We start from the raw sequence: 16,772 nt of genomic DNA, 5'->3' as shown, positions 1-16,772 counted from the left end.
ATGGAAAGATATCCCCTGCTCATGGGTCGGGAGACTTAACATTGTCAAAATGGCAATACTACCGAAAGCATTGTATAAATTCAATGCAATCCCTATAAGGATACCCATGACATTCTTCAAAGAAATGGAGCAAACACTCTTGAAATTTATATGGAACAATAAGCCCCCACGAATAGCTAAAGCAATTCTTGGGAAAAAGAAAATGGGAGGAATCAACCTCCCGAACTTCAAACTGTACTACAGAGCAGTAATAATTAAAACAGCATGGTATTGGAACAAAGGCAGAACTGCAGACCAATGGAACAGGGTTGAATACACTGACATCTCTCCTCAATCATATGCTCATCTAATCTTTGATAAAGGTGCAAGTAATGTGAAGTGGAGTAAGGAAAGCCTCTTTAATAAATTGTGTTGGCATCACTGGACGGCTACATGCAAAAAAATAGGCTCAGAACTCTGCCTAACACCATGTACAAAAGTAAGATCAAAATGGATTAAAGACCTCAACATCAGACCAGAAACCATAAGGTACATTGAAGATAAAGTTGGCAAAACCCTCCATGACATTGAAGCTAATGGTATCTTCAAAGATGCCACGCCACTGGCCGAGCAAGTGAAAACAGAGATAGATAAATGGGACTATCTTAAACTAAGAAGCTTCTGCACCTCCAAAGAAACAGTGACCAAAATACAAAGACAGTCTACAGAATGGGAAAGGATATTCACCGAATACACATCTGACAAGGGGTTGATATCCAGGATATACAAAATACTGGTTAAACTCCACAAGAAGAAAACATCCAACCCCATCCAAAAATGGGGCAATGAAATGAACAGAAACTTTCTCAAAGAAGAAATCCGAATGGAAAAAATGCACATGAGAAAATGCTCTACATCATTAATCATCAGGGAGATGCAGATCAAAACCACAATGAGATACCATCTCACACCTCAGAGACTGGCCCACATTCAAAAGAACAAAAGCAACCGATGCTGGCGTGGATGTGGCGAGAAAGGGACACTCCTTCACTGTTGGTGGGAATGTCCACTGGTTCAGCCCTTCTGGAAAACAGTATGGACGATTCTCAAAAAATTAGAAATTGAGCTCCCATTTGACCCAGCAATACCACTCCTGGGAATATATCCCAGAGAGGCAAAAATGTATAGTCGAAGTGACATCTGCACTTGTTTGTTCATTGCAGCACTCTTTACAATAGCCAGAAACTGGAAGAAACCTGAATGCCCAAGAACAGATGACTGGTTAAAGAAACTTTGGTACATCTACACAATGGAGTACTATGTAGCTGTTAGAAAAGATGAATTTATGAAATTTACACACAAGTGGTACAACATGGAAAGTATCATGCTAAGCGAAATGAGTCAGAAAGAGAGGGATAGACATAGAAAGATTGCATTCATCTGGGGGATATAAAGTAACAAAGTATGAGATTAATACCCAAGAATAGCTGAGATCAGCACCAGGAGGATTACTCCATAACTTAGAGGCCAGCCGGGTATCCTAGAGGAAAGGGCTGTTCAGATAGAGAAGGGAGCACCAAATAAAGGATGTTTGGAGGATCCTCCCAGGAGGGGAGATGCATGTCGAAAGTAGACTATGGACTGAACATGTTTGCCACTCAATGCCTCTTTTGCAGACCACAACACCCAAAAGGAGAGAGAGAACACAGGGGATTGCCCTGCCACAGAGACAGGGGGGATGGGGGGATGGGGGTGGGAGGGATATTATCCATGGTGGTGGAAAATGGGCACTGGTGGAGGGATGGGTATCTGATCATTGTATAATTGAAACCAAAGCACAAAAAATTGTAAATCTACAACTTTAAAAAAAATAAAATAAAATAAAGGGAAAAAAAAAAGAATTACATACCGAAATAAGAAGATAGGTTATTCAACCCTTAGGAATTTATACATAATTTTAAGTAACAGGAATATTCTACAAATGATGAAATAAAGAAAAAATACTTTATTCTTTACTTTTTACTTTATTTTCATACTTAAAAAATAAACATAAAATAGATCTAGCTATTTTTTCTAAAAAACAGTTAATACAACAACTATAGGGATACTTATCAAAAGTGAAAAATGGCGCCAGAAAGATAGAGCAGCAGGTAAAGTACATGTCTTGAGTATAGTTAACCAAGTGCAAGGGGTCAGTCTTGGCATGGCATTTGGTCACCAAGTCCCTCCACAAGAGCTCTCTGAGCACAGCCAGAAGTAATCCCTTAGCAATACTGGATATGGCCCAATTCATCCCCTAAAAGAAACAAACTATGAAAATTATCCACCATTAAAATGAGCTACAAGGAGAGATAAACTATCCAATAAAGGAGTTTTAAACAGAAACAATAGAAATAAAAACTAGACAATTAATACAGTAGAGGACTTCAATAATAAACAGGAAGACTTGACAGAGGTATTGAGCTGGAGCAAGTGTGGGAAACACACAGATTAACAACAACAACAAATAGTTTTTAAATTTTCATAAGAAATACCATACAGTCCAACATTGTATCATTAGAATAAGAAATCAGTAAAAAAATGATGTGTATTTCATAATGTTTATTACTGCATTAAGTGAAACGTAGCAGACATGAAAACTACAAAAGAACCCAGTGATGTTAAGCAATGTGATATGTGATATATATACAGTACAATGGCATGCTTTCAGTTATAAAAATATATAATTTGGCCATTTGCAGTAATGGAAAGAGCTCAAAGGGATTATGCATAATAAGATTAGTTTGGAGAAATTTTACCTATTTTACCTATGTCTGATTTATTAAATAAGTCAGTGGACACTGAAAACAGAATTGACATTTCCAGAGGGAAAATGGTAAAAACTGGTAGTATTAAGAAGAGTACTTAGTATTAATTTTTAAATTTTTTTTAAAAAAAGATTCAATTTTTGATATTGCAATGATATTTCTATAGTTCCTTTCAAGATTAAACACATATTAAACTTACATTTTAAGATGTATTATGTTTAAGTATCTGGAATTAATTTTATTATAAGCAAAGTTAGATCCTTTTTTTTAAATAATTTCTAAAATGTTAACCTCTTATGTCAGCATCATTTAACATAACAGGTATTCTTTGTTCTCATTAAAGTGAAATAATAGTACTATGATATTATAAATTATTAAAATATATTATTATTTCACATTTTTATTGTTTATGTAACCTTTCTTCTCATACCAGTATTCTCATGCTTCTTTATCCTAGAAATCTTTACTTTCATTTAATGCTGAATTACATAATCATTCTTCACTGCCATTTTATGTATCTTTTGTGACATAAATTTTTTCAGTTTTTCATATTCATTTTCCAATTTTTTAGTTCATGTTGTTTAGCAACACCCCAGTCCTACTGTTATTTAGATAAGAAACACATGTTTTAACTATTTTTGTAGGACAAAAATGGATAATCTTTCATTTCTATGCCTTATACCTAAATGTGTTATGCCTCTTATTTACTCAACTATTTTACATCCTTAAGTACAATGAATAGTGCATTTGCTTTGCACACAGCAGACCCATATTAGGTCCTTGGCATCCCATAAGGTCCATGTGCACCTCCAGGACTCATTCCTGAGTGCAGATCCAGGAGTAACCCCTGAGCATAGTTGGGTGTGAGTCCAACACACACAAAAAATTGTTTCCAGTTTTTCTTTTTGTATTTTTATTTTATTTTCATAAGTTTGTTCCCATTAATTGGTTACATTCGATATATCAACACCAATCCCACCAACATTACACATTCCCACCACCATTACAACTTTCCACTACCATTATTTAGAATTTTTCCACCACCATTCAAGCCAGCCTACCAAAGACAGGTTCTAGATAATTTATATTATATTGCTTATTATGAATATCATGAGAGGTCCTGCAGCCTCTTTTGCAGCCACACACTCCTGGAATTCTAAAGATATAAGTGAACGGGGTCCAGAGAAATTATTATAGGCAGGTAATCCATTCATTTGTGAGTCTCTGGATCAAGACCACTGATGGTGCGCTTAAATTTGGCCCGAAGGCAGTTTGTGGGCTTGACAACCAGGACCCCAGAGGGGCAGGGATGTGGGAAGTGACCAATTGTCTCCACAGCCATGTGACCTGGCTTCTTCAAGCCGGTTCCCAGTATCTGGGTTTTTCTTCTGAAAGTTTGTGACCAACGGGGCTTCATCTGAAGTGGCAGAGAGGGGGCACTTGCTCCATCTGAGGAGTCGTGGTGAAATCTGCTCGGCAAAAAGTGTAAGACTGTTCTACTTTGGCAGGAACCGTTAAGACATTCTATAGGATATCACTAACATGTTGTTAAAGTTTGGGTGATGTGAGCTTTGATATATATATATATATATATATATATATATATATGAAAACATGTGTATATGCATATATATGTATATGCACATATATATTTCCCTCTATGATTTGTTGCCTACAGTCTGAACCCCATCAAATATGGTGTAGTAATTATGGAGAATGGGTAGGAAGTGTCTTATGATGTGCTGGTCCAGGAATATGTTAACTCATATATGTGAGACTCGGAGCATGTGGGGAGTGGTCTTGAACATGGTGGCAATTGGGTTGTAGAGGTCGGCTGCCAGGGCTGGATCCCTTAGGGTGGGGAAGACTCTCACCCGAACCCCTCTGGGGCACCCCAAGTGAAACATCCTGGCACGGAGTCTGGTAGCATGGCTATGGGGCCTCATATTATGCTCCCTTCTGGGAGAATCAGCCATATGATCTATTTTCAGTTTTTCTTAAAATGTCCAATCTATATCTGATTTAATTTTCTTTTGGATGTTTTTGTCTTTATACTTATGAAAATAGAGTATATTTCTCTATTCTACTTATTCAATTATCATTATTAATATTTTGTTAAATCTTTATTTAGAATAGCTATATGAATTTATGTGCTTATATATTTATCTATTTTTCTATGGTCTTATCAAAGGTACATGGAGGCACTGAGGTCACCCATCCCTAACAGTGATCAACAAAGAAGCACAGCACTGATGTTTCAGAGGTAGGGAGCAGTGAAATGATACTTACTGCTCTTCCCAGTAAGAATGGGGGCCTTGAGGGTCACTCCAGTAGTACTCAAGTATCAAACTAAGGACCCTGTAAATGCAGAAAATATACTTCCATAGAAAGCCTAAATAATCAATTACAAGTAAGAAATTGAAACAGTAATTAAGAATCTCCACAAGAACAAAAGTTCTGATCCAGATGGGTTCACTGTTGAGTTCTATCAAACCTTCAAAGATTTATTGCCTGTACTGTTTAAGCTCTTCCAAAATATTGAATGCACTGGATTTCTTCTTAACACCTTCTATGGAACTAACATTACACTAGTACCCAAAGCATACACATCCAGAAAAGATAATTTCAGACAAATCTCCTTGATACGAATCAAAGCAAAAATCCTTGACAAAATCTTAGCTAACTAAACCCAAAAACATATAAAAAAATCATATACTCTGATCAACTGGAACTCATTCCAGGGATGCAATAATGATTTAACATATACAAATCAATAAATACAATGCATTAAATTAATAAAAGAAAGATCAAAATCATATGATCATATCAATTAGTGGAGACAAAGCCTTTGAAAATGTCCAAATGCATTCATGATAGAAACCCTCAACAAAATAGGGGTAGAAGGAACCATCCTCAAGATAATAATGGCCATCTATAACAAGCCCACACTAGCTTCATACTTCTTTCAAAAACTGAAATAATTTCCTCTGATATAAAGTACAAGGTAAGGATGTCTCCTTTCTCCCCTTCTATTTAATATAGTATTAGAAATCTTGGCTACGGTGATCAGGGAGAAAAAAAAAAATTAAAGGGATCAAAGTTGGAAAAAAAGAATTCAAATTATCACTATTTGCAGATGATATGATGACATACATAGAAGACTCCAAAGAATTCACAAAACAGCTCCTAGAAATAATAAATCAATATAGCAAAGTGGTCAGCAACAATGTCAACAACAAAAACCTGTCACATTCTTATATACAAAGAATGACTCAGAAGAGAAAGCAATAAGGGAGACTATGTCATTTAAAATACTATTCAGAAAACAAGAAGTATCTAGAAATTAGCTTAACAAAATACACGGGAGATCTATACCATGATAACTTTAAATCACATATAAAAGAGATCAAAGACCTTGGAAAATGAAAACAATCCTATGTTCATGGATTGTAAGAATCAATATCATTAAAATTACTATTCTACCTAAGCTTTTAATATACTCAATGTAATCCCCATCCAAATACAGACAACAGTTTTTCAAGATATAAAAACGTCAATAGTAAAGTTTATGTGAAATTTTAAAAAAAAGACCACAAATAGCCAAAGTCATACTGAAAAAAAATAAATTGGGAGGTATTTCATTACTTAATTTGAAACTGTATTATAAAGCTATAATTATCAAAATTGCATGGTACTAGACTAAAGATAGACTCTCTGATCAATAGATTACAATCAAATACCTTATGACAAAACACCATATATGTGACCAGTTAATTTTTGATAAAGGAGCTGAGAACATGAACTCAAGTAAAGATATTAAAATATTAAACAAATTGTGCTGGAAAAATTGAATAACTACAGATAACAAATTACAGCTTCATTCATACCTTACATCTCACACAAAAGTCAACTTAAGGTGGATTGAAGAATTTGAGGTTAGAAACTATAAAGTATATTGAGAAAAATATAGTCAGAACACCTAAAATAGAACACTTCAAGATTTGGACCATAGAGGTGTCTTCAGTGATCCAGTAATATTGGCAAATGCAGCACAATCAAAATTTCAAAAATAAGACTACATAAAGTTAAAGAGCCTCTGGGCTAAAACAAAAGAGAGCTAACTGAATGGGAAAAAATATTTGCTTTCAACATGTCAGATAAAGTTTTGATATCCATCATATATAAAGTCCACATAAAGATCAACAATAACAAAAATTCAAAAACCCTATCAAGAAATGGGGAGAGGAAAGAAATGGACACTTTTCAAAGGAAGAGAGTAAAATTGCCATTGAGCACATGAATAAATAAATGCTCAGCATCACTTATCAGTAGAGAAATCTGAATCAAGATGACAATGAGACCATCTCACATCTGTGAGAATGGCACATATTAAACAATGTGTTGGCAAGATGTAGTGAAAAAGGAACTCTCATTATGGAAAAAAAGTATGGGGAGTTCTCAGTAATCTTAGAATTGAATTTCCATATGACCCAGAAATTCTACTTTGGGGCATCTACCCTCAGGATATAAAGACATTCTCTCAAAAGGACAAATGAATACCATTGTTCACTGATGCCCTCAGTACTAAAACTTACATATGGAATCAACCTAAGTGTCCAACGACTAATGAATGGATTACGAAGATGTGGTATATAGACACAGTGGAGTACTATGCAGCTGTAAAGAATGATTAAATCATGCAATTTGCAGGAACCTGGCTGGAACTAGAAGATATCATGTTGAGTGAAGCAAACCAGAAGAAGAAAGACAAACACGGGATGATCTCATTTACCTGTGGTATATAGCATACTGGATGAGGAAATGTATTGCAGTAAAAGGTGGATGTCTAGATCAATCTTTGCCCCAAGATTTAGAGCAAAGGACAGAGAAGGACAGAAATCAAGAGGGAATGGAGAAGAGAATGGGAAGTAATCGGTGAACAGGCATCAGGGCTTCAGTTATACCATTGATATGAGTGAGTGGCATGGTCTTATATTCCCTTAATAAAACTAAAAACATGAGATCTAAACTGCGACCACTGAAAATTTGTAATGTGCATGTCACGTTGGCAGATGGTGATCAGAGCAAGGGGAGGGAGCAAGGGAATATGAGAACATTGGTGGAGGTTAAGTCAATGCTGGTGGTGAGATTGGTATTGAAATATATTCCTAAAGCTCCATTATCAATAATCTTGTAAATCACACAATTTTTAATAAGAAAAATAAAGCTAATTTCAGATTCCTTCATAGATTTGGGGAGATTTTATTTTTAGACACACAATTTTTCATGTTTGCAGAATCATACAACTCTGTAGAAGGAATAGTGGTTCCATTGTTTCTGCTCCAGGGTAGAACAAACAGCATGGAAACTATTGATGACAGAAACATTTCAATAAAAGAAATAAAAATAACAAAAATAAATTAAGATACATATAATGCCATATAGTAAAAGTGGTTATTTCACAATTTACTATGTCCCATATCTGTCAAACTGTCTAATTTTCAAAATATAAGATATCATCCAAAAATATTAAATTATCAGATATTATGAAAAATGATTATAGTCCATAATACCTTTACCAATAATTATCAAAATATACAAGAAAGAAACAATAGCCAGTTTTAACTATAACCACAAACATAGCTTCCTAAAATTTCCCTTTACCACACTGAAACCATTCTGACTTCAGAGTAATAGAAAATTTATAACAATGTATGTGGTCCAAGCAAGATAGTATTGTTGTAATGCATTGTGTTTAGTAGTGTTGTAATATGTATTATGTCCCATTCTACCCAGTAGCATACATAGAAAGTCTATACAAAGAATATTTTGTGTCATTTAACATTAAAAATCCTTTGATAATATTAAAAAGACCAGACATGTCCTGCTTACGTTATTCTAAGATTTAAAAAAATATTATATGTAAAACAATAGCAGCCCCCCAGTTATTTTTCCAGCTTTGTAATTTAGAAGAAAGTCTGATTCAAGAGAAATGGGTACTCCCAAAAAGATAGGAAAATGTTACTTAATTCATCATAAACTAGGAATATGATATTCATCATCTTAATCTGAGCTAGGTTGCATTTAAAGTTTCCTTTCACCATGTATGTGTATTTTTATGTATTCCTGTTTGCAGTTTTATAGAGTTCAATCTCAGCATTATCTTGTGTTTAGGCTGGCAACTTTTTTGTTTTGTTTGTTTTCATTTTGTTTTCATTAGCGTGTGTCTTAAAAAAATTATCCACCCATCCTCAGCTGTAATCTACCCTTGTACACTGTGTTCAGGGAGGATCTGTTTCATCCAATTTGCCTCTTGATGCTAGCTTGCCCACAGGGAATAGGAGAGCGCTCTGTGCGCTTCTGATAAACCCCAGGCAAATATCATGCACTGTGGGTCTTGAGAGTTTAGTTTACTTTCTATTCCTTTGCTCACTGATCCAGGAGATATTCCCAGTCTTCTTCAAGTAATGGAAAATTTTGCCCATATTCAGAAATTTTAAAGGCAAGAAAAGGTAGAAGCTTCCCAATGGAGTCCTGTGTTCTTTTCACAGCTGTCACCTTTAATGCTGGTGTTCACGCTAAAAGAATCTTTTCTAAGTACTATCATTTTCTTCTCTCTCTCTCTCTCTCTCTCTCTCTCTCCTCACCACCACCAATGCTAATCATCTAGTGATTTTCATGCAGAAAAATGTGCAAATGGTTGTGAACAATTCTTTCTTATTGCAGTACTCTGTCCAGTGCTTGTTGACTGCATTCCCTCAATTTAATGATCAATTTAGCTGAATTCTCTTTACCAATTTGGCTGCATATTCCCCAGTAATAAATACTATGTCTTTCCCTATAGAAGCTTATCTCTGTTTTTGAGTTACTTTTTAGCCCTGATGTGTACCAGAAAAGCCATGAACTTGACATAACTCCAGTTATTTTTGTTGTTGTTGCACAGTTGGAAGAAATATGACTTCTCCAGCCCCCAGATATGCCTGAATGATAAAGAGACCGCGATCACGATCATCCTGTTGTTCGTCGATTGCCTTGAGCAGGCACCAGTAACGTCTCGTTCGTCCTAGCCCTGAGATTTCAAAGTGTCATATTCAAGGCTCTTTCAGGGCTAGGAGAATGAGACCCATCATTGTTACTGGTATTTGGCATATTGGGTACGCCACGGGGAGTTTGCCAGACTCTGCCATGTGGGCAGGTTACATTTGGTAACTGCATATCTAATATATAAATTTTCATGAAAAATTCTATATGAGAGATTATAAAAATATATATACTCTATAGATATCATCACTGAAAGATAATTAATTGTCTGTTCACTTAAGCCAGGTAGTAACCAAATATTAGTTTGGTGACTATTCTGAATAAGGTTTGATATCAATGATTCACTAACATTTTGTAAATCTGAGATCATTTGTATAAAATGTTTTAAGAGTTCTCACAAGAATGGGAGATAACATTAGCATTCTTCCTTTAATTGAAATATCTATTTGACTGTAGCAGAATGTTCTGGCCCTGCACCAGACTGTCCTCACTGGGGCACCTCCAAGGCGGGTGAGTTGAGTTTCCTTCCCTGCCCTAAGCAGAACCCCGTAAACTGAAAACCTCCAGAACGCAACCACCACCATGCTCAAGGCCGCTCTCCGCACTCTCGGATGAGCCTCACTCATAAAAGAACCAGGAACCCAGGTACGTGGGACCCCGTAACTGATCTCCAAGCCCACTCAGATCAGGACTGGGCCCCCCAGCTCCCAGTTCTTCAGTTGCTTGGCAGTCACACCCACAAACTGCCCAAGGAACCATGTAATCTCATCAATGGCCAAGATCCAGAGACTATAGTACAAAGCTCCCAAAAGAGAGTGACTCAGAATTTCCTGGAGCGCACAGCCACATTCGCTGCTACAACCTCTTATACTCTAGCCCACTTATGTACCAAAAGTAGCATATATTTGTTTGGTTTTAACATACTTGCTTGTATTCTCTTGTATTTGGGCTTACATGACTCCAGAATTAAATACAACAACCTTCCCACACTTTCCTCTTTTGTGGTGGGAAGGTGCTTGGTGGTGGGATTGGTGTTTAAATGTAATCTATAATGAACTATTATGAACTACTTTTATGAAACTAAAATATATAAAATTGAAAAAAACTTTAAAAATTCACACAAAATTCATGGGATTCAAACTTATGCTGGGCAAGCAAAAATTTGGAATTTAAATAGGCATTTGCATATATTTGTTTCTGTGAAATTTTACTAAGTCAGAAATTTGAATAAATAATACTTGGACTAAAAATATAATAGGAACAACTGAAGAATCTGAGTATGGCTAAAATAATAGATGCTTGATGGCATTTATATTTGAAAATAAATTTGACACTGAAAAAAATGCCTCTCAAATGTTTAATGAGTGAGTTTTCTTTCTAATAATCAAACTTCTTCCACAGACCACTCTCATCATCACTTGGAAAAAGTTAAACAATTAGTAAGTACTCATGTCTATAGTACAAAAAATTATTTTAGAATCAGAAAGAAAAAAATGACAGATGATGAAAACTCATCAGGGAAAATTATTTTTAATAAAGTTAAATTTCCACAAAAATATAAAACACATGTACACATTTTATTTTAAGATTTGGTAGAAAGCAAAGTTATTTCCAAAAGTTTCTGGGCACTTCAGAAGAAAGAAACCTTTTATCAAAATTCAACTTCATAGTGAGAAAAGGCAGGCCCAGCTTATTTTGTCATGTTATTTTAAAGCAAGATAATGTCTAACCTTATTGTTTAGGGATAAGCAAATATTCTCAGTTTTACAAGAAATCCAGGATTATGCTCAGCAGTTATCAAGTGTTATTTGGTCAAACCAAGAACAGATGATGGCTTTATGTGTGAGCTGTGTGTTTAATTTTGACAACCCAACTTCTTAGGGCTTCACTCATCAAAAGCTCAGCATATAAGCACACTGCCTGTGGCCTTGCATTGATTGTCAGCACAATTAATAGCCAGGAAAACTGCAGCTTTATTAAGTGTATGGTACTAACAATAAAAACATAACTATTTATAGCACAAAGCATGGCGGGATATCTATACAAATAGCACACAACAATAATGAACAAAAGAATCAACCAGTAGTTTCACAGAAGAACATCAATGAATTTGTTTTAATGCCAAGTCACAACAGGATACTCAAGTATCCCTGGGTATAAGATACTGCAACCTCTCCTAAAAGACAAGAATATTTTGTTACCTCTGCATTCAAGAAAAGTGGTTGTGAATCATTCTCTTATGAACTATTTAAGTGTTTTAAATCCCCATTGCCCATATGTCCAACAACAAAAAATGTATCCTGGACAGGCGAGTTTTAAAAAATATTAGAGTGCAATTTTAGTCGTTATAGTTGAATTTTCTAGAATTTAATCAATGACAGTATTCTTAAAATCAAATATTAGTTTAATACAGATTAGGAAAATTATATACATTATTATGCTTATAAATGACACATACTGCTAGCATTGAAGATTAGATATTCTATTAGAGAATTTTAGATTAAGATTTTAATTCTCAAAAAGTTAGTGTTTTATTTGATTTGGGGCCACACCCTTAGTCCTGTCTCCTCACATAGAGATCGCTCCTGCTGGGGCTCTGGTGACTGTATGTGATGTCAGTGATCAATCCAGATCAGAACTGTGCAAAGCAATTGACTTATCCACTGCACACCTAGTCGGCCAGAAAGTCAGTTTTAAAAAAATCAGACATAAATATGCATATATATATACTTTCATTTTTAAAAGATACTAAATGTAATTTTAAAGTGTAGAGAAGTGCACATTTTAGAGACAATCACATTTGAAAAATAAAGAAGGAAGAAGTGTGTAAAGAATAAAAAGTTGAAATTGTAGGCTATTATTGGGGACTCATGGTTATCAACAAGGCCACTGTCACTGTCACTGTCCTCCCGTTGTTCATCAATTTGCTCGAGCAGGCCCAGCAATATCTCCATTGGAGACTTTTCTTGTTGTTGTTGTTGTTACTGTGTTTGGCATATCGAATACATCATGGGTAGCTTGCCAGGCTCTGCTGTGCAGGTGAGATACTCTCGGTAGCTTGCCAGGCTCCCCGAGAGGGACGGAGGAATACAACTTGGGTCGGCCTTATTGGCTGCGTGCAAGGCAAACGCCCTAACGCTGTGCTATCGCTCCAGCCCATCAACAAGGCAAAGTTCATTTTATTTTCACACTAAGTTACAGTGATTATTGTGGTCAAAATTATCGTATAAAGCATGCCTATAGAAACAACCATATTTCTGTTCTTATTCATGAGATAGATGGTTTAAACTCATAGGATTGATATATGAAATGCCATGTATCTTGGCAGTGGTGATACTGAACCTCAAACTTCATTCAGATACACCAGATTCAATATACCACAGTGTCCTACACACACAGGCATACAGGTTTGCTCAAAATTGCTTAAAAGGTTAACAGTAAGAATACAAGGAAATAGTTCTATCACTAAATAGGAATCATATACTTTGCTAAGATGCATTGTGTATGTTCCATGCTTTAATGTAGACCATTTTGATTCATTCACAATTTCAAATAAATTTTTAATTTGATATGAAAACCTGACATTAAATGAGAGTAGTGACACATTGCTCCTTGCTGGTTGGTATCAGCAGTAGAAAGCAACTAGCATCATCCATTTTCCTTAAACTCTAATCTGTAACATATGAGCCACTATTGAACAAGTAACAAGTGATCAGTTCACATTACAATAATAGTAAAGATATTTTAGAGAGAAATAAATATAAAATTTTGAAAATCCAGACTTGAGGGTCCTGAGCAATGTCACACAGTTTGATTTTCACCCTGCTGACCCAGGATGGATCAAACAAAAGGCAAATTGTTTTTATATAATTTTTAATATAATATATATATATATATATATGAAAGTTGGGGCTTCAAGGGCAGAACAAAATGCCATAACTATTGGGATTGGAGTTTCTTGCCTTGTCACATAGAAAGATTTTTCAGATATAAAGGTTATTTTTGATTAAAAACTCTAATTCTTGGTTACGCTCTGAATTTTTATCCTTTTAGGTAGTTAATGAAGCAGTAAAAATGTCTTGTGAGGCTAAAAAGTACCTTGAATGACCTCAATACCGAATAATCTCCATGCCAAAGTGACACATCTTGTGAAAAACATCTATCCTGAACATCTTGTGAAGATCTACACTTTATTGCCAATTTTTGAGATACACAATTCTTTGCAGTAGTGTTCTATTATAATTTTAATAGGTTTATATAAGGCCTTGATGACCCTTATTCCCTTTCTTATTTTGGCACTTTGTGATTTTTCTCCCTACTTCCTATATCCTCATCCCTTCCTCCCTCCTACTAACCTAATTTCTCGTTCGATGATAAATTTTTTGAGTCAACTTGTTTGGGCTATTGTATTTAGATATTTGGTCAGGAATTGTATTCTCAGAGGTTGTTTTATAATAAAATTTTTATTTTACTTGGTACACCTTGAGTTAGGCCTATTGCTGTTCATAATATGGTTGACCTGATCTAATCAGTTGTAAGACCAAAGATATCTTTACATTCAACAAGAGGAACTCCTCTATCTCAAGCAGAGAATCTCAAGAATTAATTTATAAAACTGGGTTTTCCTGGTTCTATGGTTATATTTGGATTTGAAACTTTAACTTCATTTTCTGTCTACCAGCTTTGCTGCCAGATTTTAAACTTTTCAATTTTTCTTAAAATTAAAATGCTCAAGTTCCTTAAAGTAGAAATTTATATTTAGACCAAGTTGGCATACATCTTTTTGCTTTGTTTTGACTTGTTTTTAGGTCAGACCCAGTGGTGCTCAGGCCTTACTCCTGGCTCTGCACTCAGAAATCACCTCTGGTAGGGCTCAGAGGATTAGATGGGATGCCAGGAATGGAACCAAGTTGGCTCAAGCAAGGCAAACATCCTACCCACTGTCCTATCTCTCAGGCGTCCTGTTCAGTACTGTTTTTGTTTTGTTTTTTATTAAGGGTGCTGACAAAGCCTAAGACTGAGATATGGTCTAAAAGACCACTACAAAAAATTGTCCTCCCAAATAGCTAACATCTCTCCACTCATTCAAAAAAATATTTTGAAGTAAAATTTTTCTGAAAACTAGAAAATTGTGTTCACTTCCTTTAGGGTACCTACAACTTGGTTCCAGTCTAGTCTTTTGTCCTTTTTTTTTTTCTTTTCTCATACTACTTTCTCCCCAGCAGCCTTTAGAAATGTAAACGTAAGAGGAATTATGCTTCAAGCTTGTTCTTTATAAAAGAACAGCTTTTAATTAAATTAGAAAAAAAATATACTGCCACAGGCAACACTTAAACTGACAAGAAATGCATTCTGTTAATCTTTGCAGAGAGGCACTGTACACTGCACTTAATTTAATTAGGTAGAGGAAAGGCCTGCTCAGTCCTAGGGGTTTACCAATGTCCTTTTAAATTGAGGACAAGGCATTTATATAAAGACATTTTAATATCATAGCAATACATTTCTAAACAGTAATTTTAAAATATTACTTGCTATTATTAAATGATATCTTCTTGTAACTTCTTGCTTCATGACACAACTTCCATTTCATAGGGAAATTTCACCCACTCATAGGCCTGTGCTCCCTTCCAATAATTTATTGATTTTGAAAGTGTTAAATAATTAGGACTAGGCTCTCTGGAAAACAATTGCACTAAGGAAATATATGTCAAAACTGTATTGAAAGAGATAATGTATTTGGATTATGCTTCATTTCTGGGTCATGGTAGTGAGTGATAACCACTTTATATTAAAAATTACATTAGAATTGAGAAGTAGCTTATATTTTGGTACCACTCCTGTTACTGTATAAATACAAAAAGAAACTTTTATATAATTTAGTTTATTTTTTTTTAATTTCAAAATATTTCCTCTTCTTATTCAAAATCCTTTTTGAATATTTCTATTTCTTCTGAATATTTTCCCAAGCCATACTATCAATCTATTTCACTCATACATTTTATAATGGAAAAATGTCTAGGGATTATAAGAGCAACAAATATAAGTAGTTACAACTCAAACAGCATGTTATATCCCAAGAAATGTTCCGTTTCAAGTCAATTGGTTACAATTTCTGTTTCATGTGAATTGGTTCCAAAAAACAAGTTTGTAAGACCCTTGAGAATATGAAACATCAAAATAAGTTGTATTTTCTGATTCCTTGAATTTTGGTTGCTAATTTATATGTTTATGACAACAGGTGAAGATAGACACAAAGTTAGGTGATAACGACTTCCAGTTGAAACTAGTCTCCAAGCTCCTGACTGTGCAGGGCTAAAAATCTAATAGGCCTGGGGGCTTGCTTCTGCATTGTGTCTTTAGATTTAGGTGGAAGATAGAGTAACTTTCAAGCTCAAAGATCTGTTGTCTGAGAAATTGCTAGAAAAGCATACTAATCTTTCAGTTATATAGCAGTGCAGCAAAATATCTTTTATAATCCAAGGAAAATATATGCTGAGTTAATTAGTTCACAACAAGCAATGCAGATTCACTTTGAGCATTAGCTAGTAAGCACATAACTTTTGATTCTGATCTGAAACCCTATCTTAAAATTACTGTCTGGGGACAAATTACAAAGTTCCCTTTTAGATAGAATGTTCCCTTGTATTCGTTTGCACAGAACCTTATGTAACTGGTGCAAATTCATTCTCCATATATGTGAGAAACCATTGATAAATTCTTAGCACAAACGTCAGGGTCAGAGGAGGCCCTGATAAATAAATGATGGGTATAAATACTGCTTGGCAGACACTATATCAGGTTTCAGAATGCAGAATATATTGTCAGGTGACTGATCCTCTACTTTTGGCATGGATCAGTTGAACTATTTTAGCTTCATGAACCTCTGGGGGTTGTTGTTTAAGGATCAAATTTTAATATATACTCAAAATGTTTACTGTTAACTAT

Source organism: Sorex fumeus, unplaced genomic scaffold (genome assembly GCF_029834395.1).
Source record: "Sorex fumeus unplaced genomic scaffold, SorFum_2.1 ptg000014l, whole genome shotgun sequence".
Lineage (NCBI taxonomy): Eukaryota > Metazoa > Chordata > Mammalia > Eulipotyphla > Soricidae > Sorex > Sorex fumeus.
The sequence above is the reverse complement of the archived record's forward strand: the minus strand, read 5'-3'. Positions refer to the sequence as shown.